An 18,682-nucleotide genomic window follows, 5' to 3' on the forward strand; every position below is an offset into this window, starting at 1 on the left:
TGTGTGTGTTTTCCTGTAAGTTTCTGGTGGTACTGAGTAAAAAGACACCCTCCCTTAGGATCAGTTGAAAGTCTTCTGCTTAACTCTGTTGTTATTTTGCATGACTTCCCAAGCTAGTAATGTTTTTATCCCATCCCCTTATGGGTGTGGCACAGGTAAAAGTGTTCATTAAATGGCAAATAACACTTTTATAGGGGCAAAAGCTTTGTAGATGTAATGAATATGTCCAAATGTTGAATCTCATTTGTCACATACCTTGACTTGACTTCTTCTGAACCCTAATTACTGGTTAATTTATTTTCTGCAGTTTGTTTACTGGATTGGCCTGATTGTCTTGGGTCATGTACAGCGGGAACAGATTCATTTCTATGATGAATAACTTGGTAACTTATTAAAAACTTCTTTTGTCCAGAGGATATTAAAATTCAGAAAATATTGCAAACCATTAGTCACTGTAACAAGCTCTAATATGATTGCAAAATCCATTTTGCAAGTGTTATCTATTGATTTATACTAGGAATCAGTGGTAACTATACTATCAGGAGTCACCCGGCGATTATGATACCTGCAACTCTTCAAATATGCTTTCAAACTATAAACAGGCCACAAAAAGAGCAGAATGTGGCTATCTGGGGCAGGTCCAGGCATTATTTATTTGGGTTGGCCTGCCACTATTTGTTTGGGCTGTTTCTTGAAGTTCAAATGCTGGGTTGATGTACTGAGCGTGAAAACCTAAAGTCGTGGTGTGAGAATTTGTAACATGCCTGTGATGTTGGTGCTCCGTGGATCAATAACGAAAGCATTAGATTTGGGTTACACAGTTTGAGGGGAGTGCAGGCCCTCACGTAAGATGGAAAACTTCCAAGTTGATGGTATTGAAAACAGAATAGAATGATTATAATTCATCGCTTTTACAGCAACAGCTGACAGCCGTTCAATTGTCAACTTTTCTTCTGTTGATACCTTATCTATTAAAACTTTTAGAATACCTGGGAGAAAAAAAAAACACATTAAGTTTGTATAAATAATAGATCTCGACCCTGGGAGCTATATAGAATATTCATGAACTGTGCTTATAGTCACACAACTCTAACACTTTAAATTAACATGTTGTGAATAGAAGATATAAATGTACAAATTTTTCTGCTTTATTAATCTCATGTGGGAAGCTAAAGAAAGGTAGAGCATTCTTGTTGATTTTCTCAGGAAAGGCTATTTAGTCTCATTGCTGGACAATTATTTACATGTGTGTATGTGTGTGTTAAGTTTATCCATGAATATGGACTGACCACCATCACTGTCTGCAGAGCAATTTGCTAGATGCCAGGGTTACCCTTGAAGTTCCCTTTCAGCGAGGGCTGGATTTTGTCTTTGATTGTATAACAACCAGATGAGATAGAACTTGCTTATAAATAGGTCCTTAAAGCAGAGAGAGCTTGAGATACCAGAACCAAAGGCTATATGTACTCTTTTTAAAATTTATATTTATTTCATTTTTGGCTGTCCTGAATCTTCATTGCTGTGTGGGCTTTTTTTCTAGTTGCAGTGAGTGGGGCTACTCTCTAGTTGCCGTGCTCAGGCTTCTCGTTGCAGTGGTTTCTCTTGTGGAATACAGGCTCTAGGGTGCTGAGACTTCAGTAGTGTGGCTCCCAGGCTCTAGAGCACAGGCTCAATAGCTGAGGTTCACAGGCTTAGTTGCTCTGCGTTATATGTGGTCTTCCTGGATCAGGATTGACCCTGTGTCTCCTGCACTGGCAGGCAGATCCTTTACCACTGAGCCACCTGGGAAGCCCGGCTATATATATACTCTTACCTTCAAAATGTTATGTCATATACAAATTAACTCTCCCCACTATCTTCTTTATTTACTTATCTCTTAAATACCTAAGTGTCCTTGTAGGGTAGTGTCTCCAAATGGTCAGGAAAAAAAAACACACTCTGAACAAGCTTACCTTGAATTAAAAAGATTAAAGAGATAAATATTGGAGCCATTGAAACTCAGTATTGGGCAGCTGGACTCTATTATTTTGCATCAGCCTTCAAAGAGCATTTATTCATTCTAGCAGTCACTAGAAAAAATTCCTCCAGAGTAGCAATGTGTTAAGAATGCAGTTTCTAAACTGATTCACAGAAACTGTGCATCAGATCCAGAGGATTTTCAAGAGCAGTAATGAGGATATTAGCAAGCTTGGTCAGCCTGTGTAAGCAAAATAAAATTGCTCTATAAGTAACATTAATTGCTTTTAAATGAGACCCTAACAAATTAGCCTAGGCCTGGAAAAAATGATGGTTTATAATATGGTGAAAATATTAAAATTGGACTTAAAACGGTGTCTGAGCTAATGACTAGACAATAATTGCCTATATAAAATTCATTTTCATTAGGAGTTTAATTTACATCATTTTGCATTGTGAATTATTCAGACTTTAAGGGAAAGTGACAGTAGCAGTGAAAAGACAGATAAATACATGGCTGGGAGAAAAACAGTTCTCATTGACAGCATATTGGTTCATAACACTCCCAAATGTGGGGATGTGTCAGGGCAATTTGAATGGGCCGCTTTACCTCTTGCATGGTCAACCTGAAGCAGTCTTATCTCAAAGAAGTGTGTGTCCTTATTCCAGTTTAAGGAGGTTAGAGGTTAAAGGTTAAGGGGTAGCTTAAAAGCATCATCTGCCTAGCTGCTTAACTTTAACCTGATCAATTTAATGAAAATCTGTTTTACAGATGTTGTTTTAATGTATTTGGCAGGATTTAAGCAGCTTTAACATTAGACGTATGCTAGTAAAAATTATTTCTTTATTTGACCAGAACAACACCTTTCCTTTCATGTTTAAGGTAGAAGGCTTGTGGGTTATGGTATTTTGGCAAAGAACCCAGAGGCAGAATGTGTTGATGATCTTTCCATATGGGCTCCAAAAAAAAAAAGGAATACCTTTATGTCTATTGCTAACGATGACTGCAAAAACAAACAAAGCTGCATTCGTTTTTTTGGCAGTATTCTTTTCCTTAGGATTTTTTTGTAAAGGAATTTTGTTATTCTGAAGACAAGCTTGCTCATTTCTTCAAGCAAACTTCTCTGAAACATTAGGCACTATTCAAATTTTGATTTTATTTTTCCTCCAAAAATTTTAATGATGAAGCAAAATTGGGCTAAGAAATTTAAACAATAAACTGAAACTGCAGATTGCACTTAATCTTCTCTTTTAATGTCTGAAAGTATATTTAAAGTGAGGCTAGTAAGTAATGAATGTATGAAGTGAAAGTGTTGGTCACTTGTTTGTGTCCGACTCTTTGTGACCCCATGGACTGTAGCCCACCAGGCTCCTCCATCCATGGGATTCTCCAGGCAAGAATACTGGAGTGGGTGGCCATTCCCTTCTCCGGAGGATCTTCCCAACCCAGGAATCAAACCCAGGTCTTCTACATTGCAGGCAGATTGTTTACCATCTGAGCCACCAGGGAAGCCCCTGTGTGTGCGTATCTATATCTATATAATGCCAAAACAGTGTTCTCAGCTAACCACTTTATTAGATTTGATTATATTTTTCTAATTTCACGCCTTTGCATCCTCTACAAATTTCTGTAAATTGATATTCACATAATGAGTCCTCAATAAATATTTGTAAGATGAATAATGGACTAATGCATAAATTGAGAAATGTATCAAAGAAACTACTTCCAATCCTCATTAAAAAATGCACTGCAATTTAGTCTACCCCTTAAGTGATCCCAATCCTTTTCTAAAGTGTCCAGTAGAAAGATGTAGCGAAAACCACTAAGCACTCCACATTCCAACTGAGAACAAACAAGACTCTGGTAATATTTCAGATTCACAGTTTACCTTATTCTTGCCTTAGAATGGCTGAAACTTTTCTGGCCAGCTGATTGGTTGACTGCCATCCTGTGCCGGGTGTGCAAATATGCTTGCCACACCTGTGCTTCAGCTGCTTTTATATGTATTTTTAAATGAGGTGTTCACAGCTTCACTGGATCAAAGTTGAAAGCTTAATTATACTAGTCTTTTTTTCTTCTTCTTGCATCTGCTGGTTGTGAAGGAGAATCATCTGTCTGAATTCCGTAAGGCTGTTTTCATATTTGGATTTCAAATTGGCTGAGGGCAGTGAATGAATCTTCTGTCTCCATGATGAGCAAAGGAAGACACGTGGGATTTAGTCCTACGTAACTTTTAGCGTAACAGTCCCCCAAGGAACATTTTTGGAGTTTTCTCATTATCCATGTTATGGATGAAAGAATCCAGGTTAAGAACTAAAATCAAGGTGCGGGGGAGGGTCACAGAAGAGAGTGCAAAAAAAGAAAAAAACACGTTGGGCAATGTTTATGGCAAGGAAATAAAAAATGGTATGATTAGCTTCACCTGCCTTTTTTTTTTTTAACTGGTAGGAAATATAATAATCTGATCAGTTTGGAATTAACAAAGAATCATAAGCATTTTCATTTCAATAGGCCTGAGTCCAACTTTGCAATTTAAAATCAAATATACCCGATATGTACCATTTCAATTATTGAACTGTCATTGTCCGTGTGTGATGGTAAAAGAGGTCAGGAGATTGTGTGGTGCCTATTTGCATAAAAGTCATTGTGCTAAAGGAAATTGGAATATGTGTGTGTATCTAAAAAACCAAAACAGGTTTTTCTTAATCTTATTCTAGTCATTTGTTTAGATAAAGAAAGCTGTTTTCAGAGATAAACAAAAGTTATTCTTTTCTGTTGCTAAACATTAACCTGAATATGGAAATTTTTGCACTTTTTGCATTAGTTTCCTATTTCTGTTCCTTTCAAGGTTGAATTTCAGTGTGAAATTTAATTCCAGCTGCAGGATTTATTTTTTTTAAAGTAATCACAACTCAAATTATTTTATTGTATTTTCATGTAAAAAGCAAGGCAGAGGCTGAAAAAGTTCCTGTAGTAGAACAATACATGCTGGCTTAATACTTATAACTAATAAATACACAGATCAAATAGAGATTAGCTGGTTAGCTAATAGCAACTAATAAATCACTAGTGTTTTCAGATCACAATGTAATTGGCCAGACCTACTACTTCGTCTACTTCTGTTTTTAAGCTTGACATTTACTAAAGCACACCATGTGTTAAAACATGGCTGCTGCTGCTGCTGCTAAGTTGCTTCAGTCGTGTCTGACTCTGTGCGACCCTATAGACGGCAGCCCACCAGGCTCCTCCGTCCTTGGGATTCTCCAGGCAAGAACACTGGAGTGGGATGCCATTTCCTTCTCCAATGCATGAAAGTGAAAAGTGAAGGTGAAGTTGCTCAGTCATGTCCGACTCTGTGCGAACCCATGGATTGCAGTCCACCAGGTTCCTGTGTCCATGGGATTTTCCAGGCAAGACCCAGCACAAATACGGGCGTTCTCACTGCATTCACAAGGCAAGAAATATATATTACAGTATGAGTTGAGAACTCTCTTTGTATTCCAGTAGGGAAAAAAGGATCAAAAATATCTGTTTATCCAGATACATTTTATATATATATATATATATATATATTTCGGTATGTATATTTTAATATATACAGATAGATACACACACCTATAGATACATATTGATACATGCCAATCTGTAGAAGGATGACTTTAGACCAGGTATTCACAACTTATTACATCCATGTCAGGAGAGATAAAACGATATTGCATGTGTGGAACTGTTACCAAACCCGAACAAAATTTAAAGAAAGCAAAGCGTGTCACTGGGACTCCCTGATTTTATTTTTGATGTGTCTTTCCTTAACTGGTCCTGCCATATCCCCACACATCAGGCATTCACCGTTATCCTCTTCTCTCTTTGCTGAAATCCTTACTGTTTTCTCCTACCTAGATCTTCTCTTCGTGGAAATACTCTGTGTTGAGAGTTCACCCATCTAATTCTCCAAAGAAAACGAGCATCCTTTTAATTAAGGAGGAAGGACACCTTTCTGTAAAAGCAGAGTAGTGCATTAAAAGGTGTAAATGACTCTCAGGTTTTTTCCCAGAGTACATTTGGTTTTAAATGAACCACTTAATCTGGATGAATTTCTAATGTATGAGGGGGAACCAGTTGTTATGTCAGGTATGGGGATATGGAGGGTGGTGGCCAACCCTAACAGCTTCCTTCATCTCTCTCCTTCTAAACACACACACACACACACACACACACACACACACACACACATCACATATCACATATCACATATCATACCCAACCTCCACCTCAGAAAAGTAGTAAAAACTGGCACTACCCCAGGATCATGTCAACTCAGACTTTGGGATTTATGTTACAGTGTTTGTATAAGTTGTGCTCATTGTCTCATGTGAAGTGTAGAAAGAAAGTGTTAGTCACTCAGTAGTGTCTGTCTCTGCGACCCCATGGGCTGTAGCCCGCTAGCCTCCTCTGTCCATGGGATTTTCCAGGCAAGAATACTGAAGTGGGTTGCCATTTCCTTCTCCAGGGGATCTTCCTGACCCAGGGATAGAACCCATGTCTCCTGCATTTAATCCAAAGTTGTAAATCCCTATGTATCTCCCATCTTGAGATCATTTTAGGAAATGCAGACAGAGGTTTACATCTCATGATGAATGTACTCTCCCCATTGGTTTCTTTGGCTTCCACGTAATCGTCCTTGTTAGTGGAGCTTGTTTAAAATCACCAAAATGCTTGCGTGGGTGCTGGGATGCCATGCGGTAAGGCGGCCAACGTCATATGTTAAACAGGCCTTGCGCTGCTGAAAGGGTCTTGGCCCCGGGTGGAGTGAGGAGGAGCTGGCATGTGCATAATGACCGCGATTCTGCTTCCAAAACATCTGGCCTGCCGGAGTTCTACTGGAAATGCTTTACCAAGTTTGCTTGAAGTCTGAGCCTGTGCTCAGGCTGAGTTCAATTAGACGTGGAGATTTGTTCATTATTCAGATAATTTAGGCCTTCAAAAGGCACTTCTTTCACCCCTGAATTATCAGTGTATTTCCAGAGACCTTATGGTGATATGATTTATTCAAAAGAAGAGCAACAGTTGGAGGCACAGCCCCCGAGAACCTGCTGGGAAACATCTTCATAGATTCTGTAACCAAAGAGGAACATGGTGATTGATGTTCTGTTTGCAGAATACCCAAATGACATCCCAAGTCTTTCTTCTGATAAATACAGAAACATTCATTGAGCACTTCGTTTAGACTGGGTTTTTAAATGTATCTGTTTATGGAACTAGTCCCATTAATGAGGAAGGATACAAACCGTGTTCTCTAAGGTGATGCTTCCTAGCTGACTCTGTTCTTCCAATGTGGCAGGGCCTTTAATCAAATTAAGGGTTGAATCCATATACTAAATCCTAAAGAAAATAAACCCTGAATATTCATTGGAAGGACCGATTCTGAAGCTGAAGCTCCAATACTTTGGCCACCTGCTGTGAAGAGCTGGCTCATTGAAAAAGACCCTGTTGCTGGGAAAGATGGAAGGCAAAATGAGAAGGGGGCGGCAGAGATGAGATGGTTAGATAGTGTCCCTGACTCAATGGACGTGAATTTGAGCAAGCTCTGGGAGATAGTGAAGGACAGGAACGCATGGCATGCTGCAGCCCATGGGCTCTCAGAGAATCGAGCAGGACTTAGCAACTAAACAACAACCACATACTAGCCCTCAAAAGCTTCTGTGTTTTTATTCATCAATGGTTGGTCAAAGGCTAGGTGTGATTGCTTTCTTGGGTCATCAGTAGCTATAGAACAATATGTCTTGGCTGACTCATTGCTCTTTTGCAATGTAAGACTTTGTGAGTCAGTTTCAGACAAAGGTTATGGTGGGAATTACAGAGTGAACTAGAGCTTCTCTATTAGTTGGAAGATTTATGTTGTTCTTTAAACATGAGGATGGTGCTACATCCTTCTTTAAACATGCTGCCGCTGCTGCTAAGTTGCTTCAGTCGTGTCCGACTCTGTGCAACCCCATAGATGGCAGCCCACTATGCTCCCTGGTCCCTGGGAGTCTCCAGGCAAGAACATTGGAATGGGTTGCCATTTCCTTCTCCAATTCATGAAAGTGAAAAGTGAAAGTGAAGTTGCTCAGTCGTGTCCGACTCTTAGCAACTCCATGGACTGCAGCCTTCCAGGCTCCTCCGTTCATTTTCCAGGCAAGAGTACTGGAGTGGGAAACATGAGGATGATGCAATTCCTAGAAAATGAAGAAGAAAACAATTTGCTAAAGATGCAAAATGTGTCAAATTACAACTTCAGTCAATTCCCTTTTAGAACAAAGAATGTAACTTTGAGTCTTAGAGTCTTGGAGACTGTGAGTTCTGTTTACAATGCTATTGAGGAGAATTCTACTTAAAGGTAAATTATGGTGATGACAGTTCTGTTGTCACTGATAGTAACTACTGTATGTGGTTAACATTCCATTTCCCTTAGTTTTATAATACTTTATTAATATTCTATGTTTCTTTAAAGGAAAAGTACTTTTGCAGCTTTGAATATAATACATATATTAAATATGTATATGTAAATATAAATGTGTATTGAGATCATATTATTATTTTATGGATACATATTTTCCTAAAGACTTTCATTGGAAATATTTGGAAGCATAGAATATACTATAGGCTTCCCTGGTGGCTCAGACGGTAAAGAATCCACCTGCAATGTGGGAGACCTGGGTTCAATTCCTGAATTGGGAAGATCTCCTGGAGAAGGGAGCAGCTACCTATTCCAATATTCTTGCCTGGAGAATTCTATGGACAGAGGAGCCTGGCAGGCTACAGTCCATATGGTCACAAAGAGTTAGACATGACTGAGTGACTTTCACTTCACTTCATCTGTCATTGGGCTTCTCTTGTGGCTCAAACAGTAAAGAATTTGCCTGCAATGCCAGAGACTTGGGTTCAGTCCCTGGGTTGGAAAGATCCCCTGGAGAAGGGCATGACAACCCACTCCAGTATTCCTGGAGAATCCCATGGACTGAGGAGCCTGGTGGGCTACAGTCCATGGGGTCACAAAGAGTTGGACATGACTGAGCGACTAACACTTTCAGATTGAATCTTCCATACTATTGGGCTTCCCTCCTAGCTCCTTCGGTAGAGAATCTGTCTGCAATGCAGGAGACCCAGGTTCTATTCCTGAGTCAGAAAGATCCCCTGGTGAAAGGAATGGCTACCCACTCCAGTATTCTTGCCTGGAGAATTCCATGGACAGAAGAACTGGTGGGCTGCAGTCTATGGAGTCACACAGAGTCGGACAGCACTGACTGACTTTAAAAAACGAAATTCATTTGGGAGTCCACTTTTATCCCTTCAAGTGACAGATTATTTTTAAGATCCTGCAATTGTGATGTAACAGAAGAGCTCAGTAGTAGGATTTACACCCACAAAAGCAGTCAACTAACATGATGAACTTACAGCTTTTGGGAGCATCTCCGAACTGGAAGGAGACACAGCTGTTTAAAATTGTTACCTGTCTACTGTCACAACAGAATTCTTTCTCTTTAAAGAAACTTCCTTTTCCTGACATTTTGGGGGTGCTTGGTATATTAAATAGAAAGGACTCATAGAATATTTATCACTTCGAGTGCCTGAGCTCTCAGTGCTTGCAAGTTAAGCACCTTCGGAAGCTGCCTTAATTCATTCAGGTCACCAGGGTACTCCAGCAGTAATGTACTAAATGGTACCCTGCTGACCTGAAAGAGGGAATGTGCCTCCCTAAGCATTTAACTTCCTCCACAGCAACAAGTAAAAGCACAGTCTAGTCTCTACCCAGGACCCCAGTCTTCTCTTCCCTTTTCCCAACATCCTAATAACTACTGGAGGAAGTCCTCTTCATTTGCTATGTACCTAGCATTTTAAAAGATAATCTTGTTTTGAATTTTTGTTTTAAACTTGTATCTTCTGCTTCTTACTTTGATCCCTTTCATTCCAAGTTTCCAGGAATTTTCTTTCCACCATAGGTTTCTTTCTTTCTTTTTAAAATCTCTTTATCCTTTATTTTTATTTATTTATTTTGGCTGCACTGGGTCATCATTGCTGCTCTTGGGCTTTGCTAGTTGCAGCGAGTGGAGGCTACTTTCTAGCAGTGGGGCACAGGCTTCTCATTTCGGTGGCGTCTCTTGTTGTAAAGCACAGGCTCTGGGTGCACGGACTTCAGTAGTTGCAGCATGCAGGCTCAATAGCTGTGGCTCCCAGGCTGAGTTGCTCCGTAACATGTGGGATCTTCCTGGACCAGGGATCAAACCTGTCTTCTGCATTGGCAGGTGGATCCTTAATCACTAGAACACCAGGGGAGTCCACCACTGTGGTTTCTAATGCACTCCCCCCTTCCTCTTTTTCCTCCTTGAGAATTTGCTAATGATTCCAGAGAACTGGTCCACATCTTTTTAGAATTATTGACATGAACTTAGAGATGCTTGAGGTAATCTTTGCCTTCCTGAATCTGGCTTCCAATCCTGCAAAAAAAATTCTCAGTCATTGACACCACTGTAGTTGAGTATATTCAGTGATGAATAATCTTTTAATGAAAAGTAAGAATAGTTTCAGTTGTTGAAGTGACAGAACTATTGGTAGGAGAGACTCCCAATTTCGGTAGCCAGTGCGTGTAAAGGATATAAGGACATTCTGATAATTATGGTGGGCAGTATCTTTCAAAGACTTCCAATATTTCTCACTATTGCTTTGGCAGGCCTGCAAAGAACACTAGCATGTGTCCTCAGGGCCTGAAGTCATTCACTGTTCAGTTGTGGGGAATCTGATAACAAGTCTAAGTGCCATCACTTCTAGAAGAGTGTTGGTTTACAAAGTATCTCCTTTAAAGTGAAAGTGTTCCTCAATCAATTGTGTCAACTCTTGCAACCCCATGGACTGTAGTCCGCCAGGCTGCTCTGTCCATGGAATTCTCCAGCCAAGAATACTGGAGTGGGGTGCCATTCCCTTCTTCAGGGGATCTCCTGACCCAGGGGCCGAACCCATGTTTTCTGCATTGTCAGGCAGATTCTTTACCATCTGAGCCACCTTAAACTCAACATATCATACCTTAAACTCAGCACTTACCACCGAGTAACAGAGTGAGGGACACCAGACACAATGGAAGGGGAGAATGATTCCCCAATTTACACCAAATAAATACTGTTGTTTTCTATTTTTATTTAATTTTTTTTATTGGAGTATAGTTGCTTTACAATGGTGTATTAGTTTCTACTATACAACAAAGTGAATCAGCTATATGTATAAATACACACCTTCCTTTTTGGATTTCCTTTGCATTTAGGGTCAACACAGAGCATTGAGTAGAGTTTCCTGAGCTATGTATAGCAGGTTCTCATTAGTTATGTACTTTACACATAGTATCAATAGTGTTTATATGTCAGTCTGAATCTCCCAATTCATCCCACTCTTGCTTTCCCTCTTTATGTCCGTAAGTTTGTTCTCTGTCTTTTAAAAAAATAAAATTAATATGCTAAAATGGGAAATACATAGACAGTGGAATATACCTTTCAGAATTGATTTCATTTGGTGAATTGTTACTATACAAACTTTGGAAGAGAGAAAACGCTCTCCTCCTTAGTATAACATGCTATCACTACTACGTAAACAGAGGTCCCTCAATGTCCTTTGAGAAAGAATTTGGATAAAAGCAAGTTCTGGTTTAATTTATTTGTTTTTGGTTTATTGTAATTTTTATTAGCAAATTAAGTAATTAAAAAAATACATTTGGATGAAACAATTGTACCAAGTTTTTCCATGATGAATATTTCCTGAGAAGATACTCCCCAGGCTTATAACCAAATTCCTTAAAAATAAATCCAAAGAGAATTTATAAATAACTTTTTTTCCCAGAAAAATAGAGACTTTGACTCTGTTAATTCCTTAAATATTAGAAAAACTAAGATGAGTTTTATGAAGCACTTTTTAGTTTTTGCAGTATTCATTCTTAACGTGGCAATAGAATCACTATCTTTAAAGTCATAAATGCAAAAATCTCTTCCTATTGCTTAATTGTGTCAATATTTACTTAGATGTATATTTCAAAAGGGCTTCCCAGGTGGTGGTAGTAGTAAAGAACTTGCCTGCCAATGCAGGAGAGATAAGAGATGCAGGTTTGATGCCTGGGTCGGGAAGATCCCCTGGAGGAGGGCATGGTAACCCACTCCAGTATTCTTGCCTAGAGAATGCCATGGACTAGGAGTCTGGCGGCTGCAGTCCAGAGGGTAACAATGAGTTGGACACAACGAAGTGACTTAGCATGCATGTACACATGTTTCAAAATAGACTCTCAGGTATAATATTTACTTTCAAGTTCCTGTAGCAAGTACTAGGTCATTCTATTTCTTCTAGTAGAACCATGGCTACCCCTTTAAATGTAATGGCTTTGTAACTTATTGTAAAAGCATTGATACAGAAGTACATTGAAATTGATTTTTTTCAAGTCTAAAAAGTGAACCATTTAATTCTTTAGCAGTGAGTATAGAAGAATGTGGATATATTTCAGTTCTCATGTGTTTGGTCATTAAAAAGGCAAAATGCCAGTATTCCAATGATGTTTTCAGTATGTATCCAAGGAGACCTATTTATGCCTATTTTGCTCAAACCCTGGAACAAATTGCATGCACACGTGTGTGTGTGGGGGGTGGGGTGGGGTGGAGAGACAGAGAGATAGGAGTCAGAATACAGTATCCTAAGACTTATTTTAAAAATTGATGGAGATTTTGAGTTAATCATTAATGCCCACTTATTTTGTTTTAAAGTAGATCACAGAAATCTCTTCCTGCCCATTGTAAGTGTTCTCAGTCCCTAGAGATAATAAACCTTTGATGATGTTGTGCAAGATTCGTCAGCAAGCCCTGAAATCAGTCTTGTATGTACACATGACTAATCAAAGTTTCAAGGAACAGGATGCATGCATGTTCAGTCACTTCATTCGTCCATGGGATTCTCCAAGCAAGAGTACTGGAGTGGGTTGCCATGCCCTCCTCCAGGGAATCTTCCTGACTCAGAGACTGAACCCACATCTCCTACATTGCAGGCAGATTGTTTTACCCACTGAGCCACCTAGGAAGCCCCAGGGAACAAGATGTGAATTGGTAAAAGTGATAGGCGATAGATGCTCCAGAAAGTCAATGGCCTCACCAGGTGTGGGAGCACATTCAGAAGGCCTTACAGAAGGGAGGTCCTGGTTCCACTATTAGAGCAGGTATCTTTTTACAAAGGCTTGAGCACTAAGTCTTGTGAAAAATCATCTTTAATGCAAAGAGTTTCTTAAAGTAATCTCTATCTAATTAGTACTCTGTTCTTTTCTTTGCCTTCAAGTCACAACAGATACAGCAAGACACTTAGACTCAAAAGGATCCTTGAAGTTCTGGGAATTAGGTAATCAGAACAAATACCTTCTTAAATTGATGAACTCTGAGATGTCCGTAGGGGAACATGATAGGATAAGACAGCAATCTCAATAATTAAGCTTGAAATTATTCAGCAAAATGTGAGTAAAAGTCTCCAGAAATCAGTTCTAAAACAGAGAAGGAAGGAACTAATGGAAAAGAAAGAAGAAAGTGAAGTCGCTCAGTCGTGTCTGACTCTTTGCAACCCCATGGACTGTAGCCTACCAGGCTTCTCCATCCATGGGATTTTCCAGGCAAGGGTACTGGAATGGGTTGCCATTTCTTTCTGCAGGGGATTTTCCTGATCCAGGAATCGAACCTGGGTCTTTCGCACTGCAGGCAGGTGCTTTACCCTCTGAGCCACCAGGGAAGCCCAACCTACCATATGGACAGGGCAGTGAATGTTGAGGCCATTGTGATCTGCTTGGTTGCTGGGATGTTTTATTTTCAGCAGCTTTACTGAGATATAATTCATGTACCACAAAATTCACCCATTTAAAGCATCCAATTAATTGTTTTTTAGAATAGTCACAGAATTATGCAATCATCGCCACAATTGATTTTTGAACATTTTCAACTACCCCTGCCTACCGCCTGATAATCCCAACCTCCCCAGCCCTGGCCCTTGGCAACCACGAATTACACTCTTGTCTATATAGTCTAGAATCATACTATATATTGTTCTTTGCGATGGGCTTCTTTCACTCAATGTTTTCAAGACTCATCTATATTGTGGTGTGAGTCAGTATTTCATACCTTTTTATTGTGGAATTCCCATTGTATGGATAGACTACATTATTTTTACCCTCTTATCAGTTTATGGGCATCTGAGTTGTTTCAGCTTTTTGGCTATTATGAATAATGAAACTGTGAGCATTTGTGTATAGGTTTTTGTATGGATATTGTGGATATGTGTTTTCCTTTCTCTTGGGTTTATACCTACAAGTGGAAACAACAGTCACTGGTATTTACTGGACTCAGTACTGCTGGTCACTTCTTACTTGTATCTGATCAGCTCCTTTTCCCTTTTCTTTAAAGAATAGTACAAATGTTTATCGCTTGAGAGTGATAAACTTTTCTTTATTCATCTTCTCCTCCATGGCCAATGAAAGTCCAGTGAGAAAATTAATTTGAACATCTACTGAGTACTTACTAGGTGGCAGATAATCTAAGTTCTTTAAATATTAACTCTTTTCATTCTAACAGCAAACCTGTATAATTATGCCCATTTTAAAGATGAGGAAACTGAGGCAATGAACACTTAATTAATTGATCCAAGGTTACATAGCTGGTAACAGTGCCAGCTGGGTCAGGATTTATACTCAGATCACTGACTCCAGCACCCACAGTTACTTTGTTACAGTGCAGATACTTTGAGAAGAAGGCCTGGATAAGAAGGCCTTGTTTGTGGCAGAAGGGCATGGATATAAGAGTGACTATAACAGTTGATCTTTGGGAAGGACAGCCTTTGAGAGGAGAAGAAGTAATGATGAGATCGATAGAGATTTAGAGATTTGGGGAGGAGACAGCGAGAGATGGCAAATTAGAAAAATCACTGATAGCCATATGTAGGGTTTTTTCTATGTCAGAATATAAACCTTTATCTGGTTGATACAGTGTTCTTTGGTGGTGAATTCTCCATACTGCATGAAAACTGGTGTATTTTGTGATAATTACTGAAACACATTTTGTTAGATTGATGTTCTGTGTTGGTGTTGTTCAGCCGCTCAGTCATGTCTGACTCTTTGTGACCCCATGGACTGCAGCATGCCAGGCTTCTCTGTCCATGGGCTTTTCCAAACAAGAATGCTGGAATGGGTTGCCATTCCCTCCTTCAGGGGATCTCCCAGTCATTGAACCCAGGTCTCAGGCAGATTCTTGATCATCAGTGCCACTAGGGAAGGAGGACTAGACTGAAGTTCTAGCGATCCACAAAAGCTTGCTTGTCCTCATTGCACTGTGGTGATGACCAAAACAGACACAGAGGCCATATGAAGCTGGTCCTGTCTTCAAGAAGCTGTCCAGGTTTTTTAGAAGAAAATACACAATCCTTTTTATCTGTGCTTTATTTTCCCTTGTGAATTGTCTCTGTTAACAGCTTGTCTGAATTCCAGAAGTTTGTAGGGACATTTTTAGTCCTCTGTATAACACATTTTAGCAATGTTTACTCCTTTGTGTCATTCAGAAAGTTAATATTTAGATTTCCTGTGGTATTTAGGGAAGAAATTAGATTCCTGCCTTGCAGAACTGTGATAAAGTGGCTATTTGTTTCTTCTCAAGTAAAAGATGTCCCATTGTTGAAAAATAATGCACAATAGCAGTATAATTTAAATTTTCTCTCCCTCTTGCCTCCCTTTCCCCACTTATATGATGTTTTGTGAGCATGAATTTTACATTTTCAGAGTGGTAAATATATGGACAAAGGGAAATATTACTTTTTTTTTTTAAGCTAACTAGAAGGTTTTTTTTTCTCTTTCTAGATGTAAAAGCATAAATATACTTGTCTCTAATAGCTAATCTAATTAATCAGTGGAAATGGTTGGTATTTTATCTGTAGCTATTTCAAGCATCACCCTATTTTATTTAAACATTTGAAATTGACCTTGGCGTTTTCAATTTCCTGAGACCTTCTGCTTTTCATAAAGCCTATTGACATGGGTAGGGTGAGGTCAGGGCTTGAGCTGCCAGTGTTCCTACCGTTAGAACATAACATTGCATAATTTCTTCTTTCTGTTTTACTCTGACCAAAAAAAAAAAAAAGTCTTTAAAGAAAAACGAAGCAAGAAAGCATGATAAGCTCCCATGTTATCTCAGGCTTAAAGATTCCCTGGAGCTACTTTCTTGAGTCTAAAACACAGTGAGACTAGAAAGACTGGATGACTGTTTTGGCATTTATGTCTAGGAACACTGATGAGCTTAATAAGCCTTGACAAGGTGGGTATCACTTTTGATGCCTTCCTACTATTAGTATATTGGGAATGGAGTGTGGTGGGAGGTGTGGAGTGATGTTTCAGAGAAAGGCGGTGGAAGATACGCCCATCTATCTCCCTGTGCATAAGTGCATGTCCAACTCTTCTGTGACGCTATAGATTGTAGCCCACCAGGCTTCCCAGTGCATTGGATTCCCCAAGCAAGAATACTGGAGTGGGTTGCCGTGCTCTCCTCCAGGGGATCTTCCCGACCCAAGGATCGAACCCCTGTCTCTTGCGTCTTCTGCTATCTCCTGGTCTTGTATAACTCAAGAAAAGTTTAAAAGAGTTACGCATTTTCTGTCTTCCAGTGTCCAGCTGACTTTCTTGCTCTTTATGTGGTTTTTGGCAAGTATTTTGGTGCCTTAGTTAATATGTTAGTAAATGGAGAAAAAAAAGCACTCCAGTGAGTTCTGGAGATCTTAATTAAGGTACAAAAATAGCTTTGAAAACGCATTCTGAGATGAAAGCTTTTCTTATATGTGGAAAATATTACTCATGTCTTGTCAGCACATCTACTCCATTGGCATTGCTTTTTGTACTTGGAGATAACTTCTGCTTTTCTTATTATTGGTAAGATACTTTCCTTTTTAATTTCTGTGAGTGCACTCAGTTACACTGTTATATCCAGGACTTGTAATTCCTGAAAAGCCGTTCTTAACTTTTCTCTCTCCAGTTGGCATTCAATTGAAATTTGTTTGAAGAAGAATGTAGCTATACTCATCCACTTGAAAATGGGTAAATATAGCTCCGAGAAAATAACTATTTGTGTATCCTTTTATGTGCTTTAAATTCAATACCCATTCTTTCTTAGAAGTTTGCCCACAGAAAAGGAACTGTGTATGACACTTTTAAATACCACTTTTCAAATCTGGCAAGTGTGAATTTGTAAATGAGTAGTAGTAAGTGGAGCTCACACAGCTGAAAACTAAATGCTTAAAGCTTCTGTGTCTGGTGTTAATTTTGCTTCTGTCTTTTGGCTGCTACCACAATTTTTTCATCTATAAAATGGGCTCTGAGTTACCATGATTATTGGAAAGTAGGCATTAACAAATCACTGAGATCTGATTTATAGGTAATCATGTCTGTGGTTCTCAGAGCTGAATTTTTCTGAGCTTTAATAAGTATTTCATCTTAAATTGCAGAGATAGTTACACATATTTATCTGGTTTCAGATTTTCCATGGTTTTGGTTAATTGGCAGGTATATATTTACAAATTTTTCTTGTAAACAGGAAGTAGTGTAGTAATCGTATGCATGCATGCCTGTTAAGTTGTTTCAGTCGTGCAACCTGTGGACTGTAGCCCGCCAGGCTCCTCTGTCCATGGGATTCTCCAGGCAAGAACACTGGAGTGGGTTGCCATGCCCTCCTCCAAGGGATCTTCCTGACCCAGGGATCAAACTGGTGCCTCTTACATCTCCTGCATTGGCAGGCGGGTTCTTTATCACTAGCACCATCTGGGAAACCTAGTAACTGTTCTATTGTTGTTGTTCAGTCGCTCAGTCGTGTCTGACTCTTTGTGACCTTATGGACTGCAGCACACCAGGGTTCCCTGTCCTTCAGTATCTCCTGGAATTTGCTTAAACTCATGACCATTGAGTCAGTGATGCCATCCAACCATCTCATCTTCTGTCACCACCTTTTCCTCCTGCCCTCAATCTTTCCCAGCATCAAAGTCTTTTCTAATGAGTCAGCTCTTGGCATCAAGTGGCTAAAGTATTGGCGCTTCAACTTCAGCATCAGTCCTTTCAATGAATATTCAGGGTTGATTTCCTTTAGGATTGACTGGTTTGGTCTCCTTGGTATCCAAGGGAATCTCAAGAGTCTTAAGACCATTAAGTTCAAAAGCATCAATTCTTAGGCTATCAGGCTTCTTTATGGTCCAACTCTCACATCTATACATGACTACTGGAAAAACCATAGCTTTGACTATACAGGCTTTTGTTGGCAAAGGGATGTCTCTGCTTTTTAATACACTGTCTAGGTTTATCATAGCTTTTCTTCCAAGGAACAAGCCTTTTTTTAAATTTAATAACTGCAGTCACCATCTGCAGTAATTTTGGAGCCCAAGAAAATAAAATCTGTCAGTGTTTCCATTTTTTCCCCATCTATTTGCCATGAAGTGATGGGACTAGATGCCATGATCTTCTTTTGTTTTTTGAATATTGAGTTTTAAGCCAGCTTTTTCACTCTCCTCTTTCACTTTCATCAAGTTCCTCTTCACTTTCTGTCATTAGAGTGGTATCATCTGCATATCTGAGGTTGTTGATATTTCTCAGTAATTGTATATAGAGAAATAGCTGAATCACATCTCTGAACGCCCTGTGGTTTATTTATTTATTTGACTAAT

General features: G+C 39.3%; 1 protein-coding gene across 4 annotated transcripts in view; it reads left to right on the forward strand.

Moving 5' to 3' along the window:
- The window catches only part of ZFHX4 (zinc finger homeobox 4), a 205,207-nt gene that overhangs the window by 27,814 nt on the left and 158,711 nt on the right, over positions 1-18,682 (forward strand). The gene's annotated exons all lie outside the window — the stretch shown is intronic.

The sequence above is a fragment of the Bos javanicus genome, chromosome 14 (genome assembly GCF_032452875.1).
Source record: "Bos javanicus breed banteng chromosome 14, ARS-OSU_banteng_1.0, whole genome shotgun sequence".
Lineage (NCBI taxonomy): Eukaryota > Metazoa > Chordata > Mammalia > Artiodactyla > Bovidae > Bos > Bos javanicus.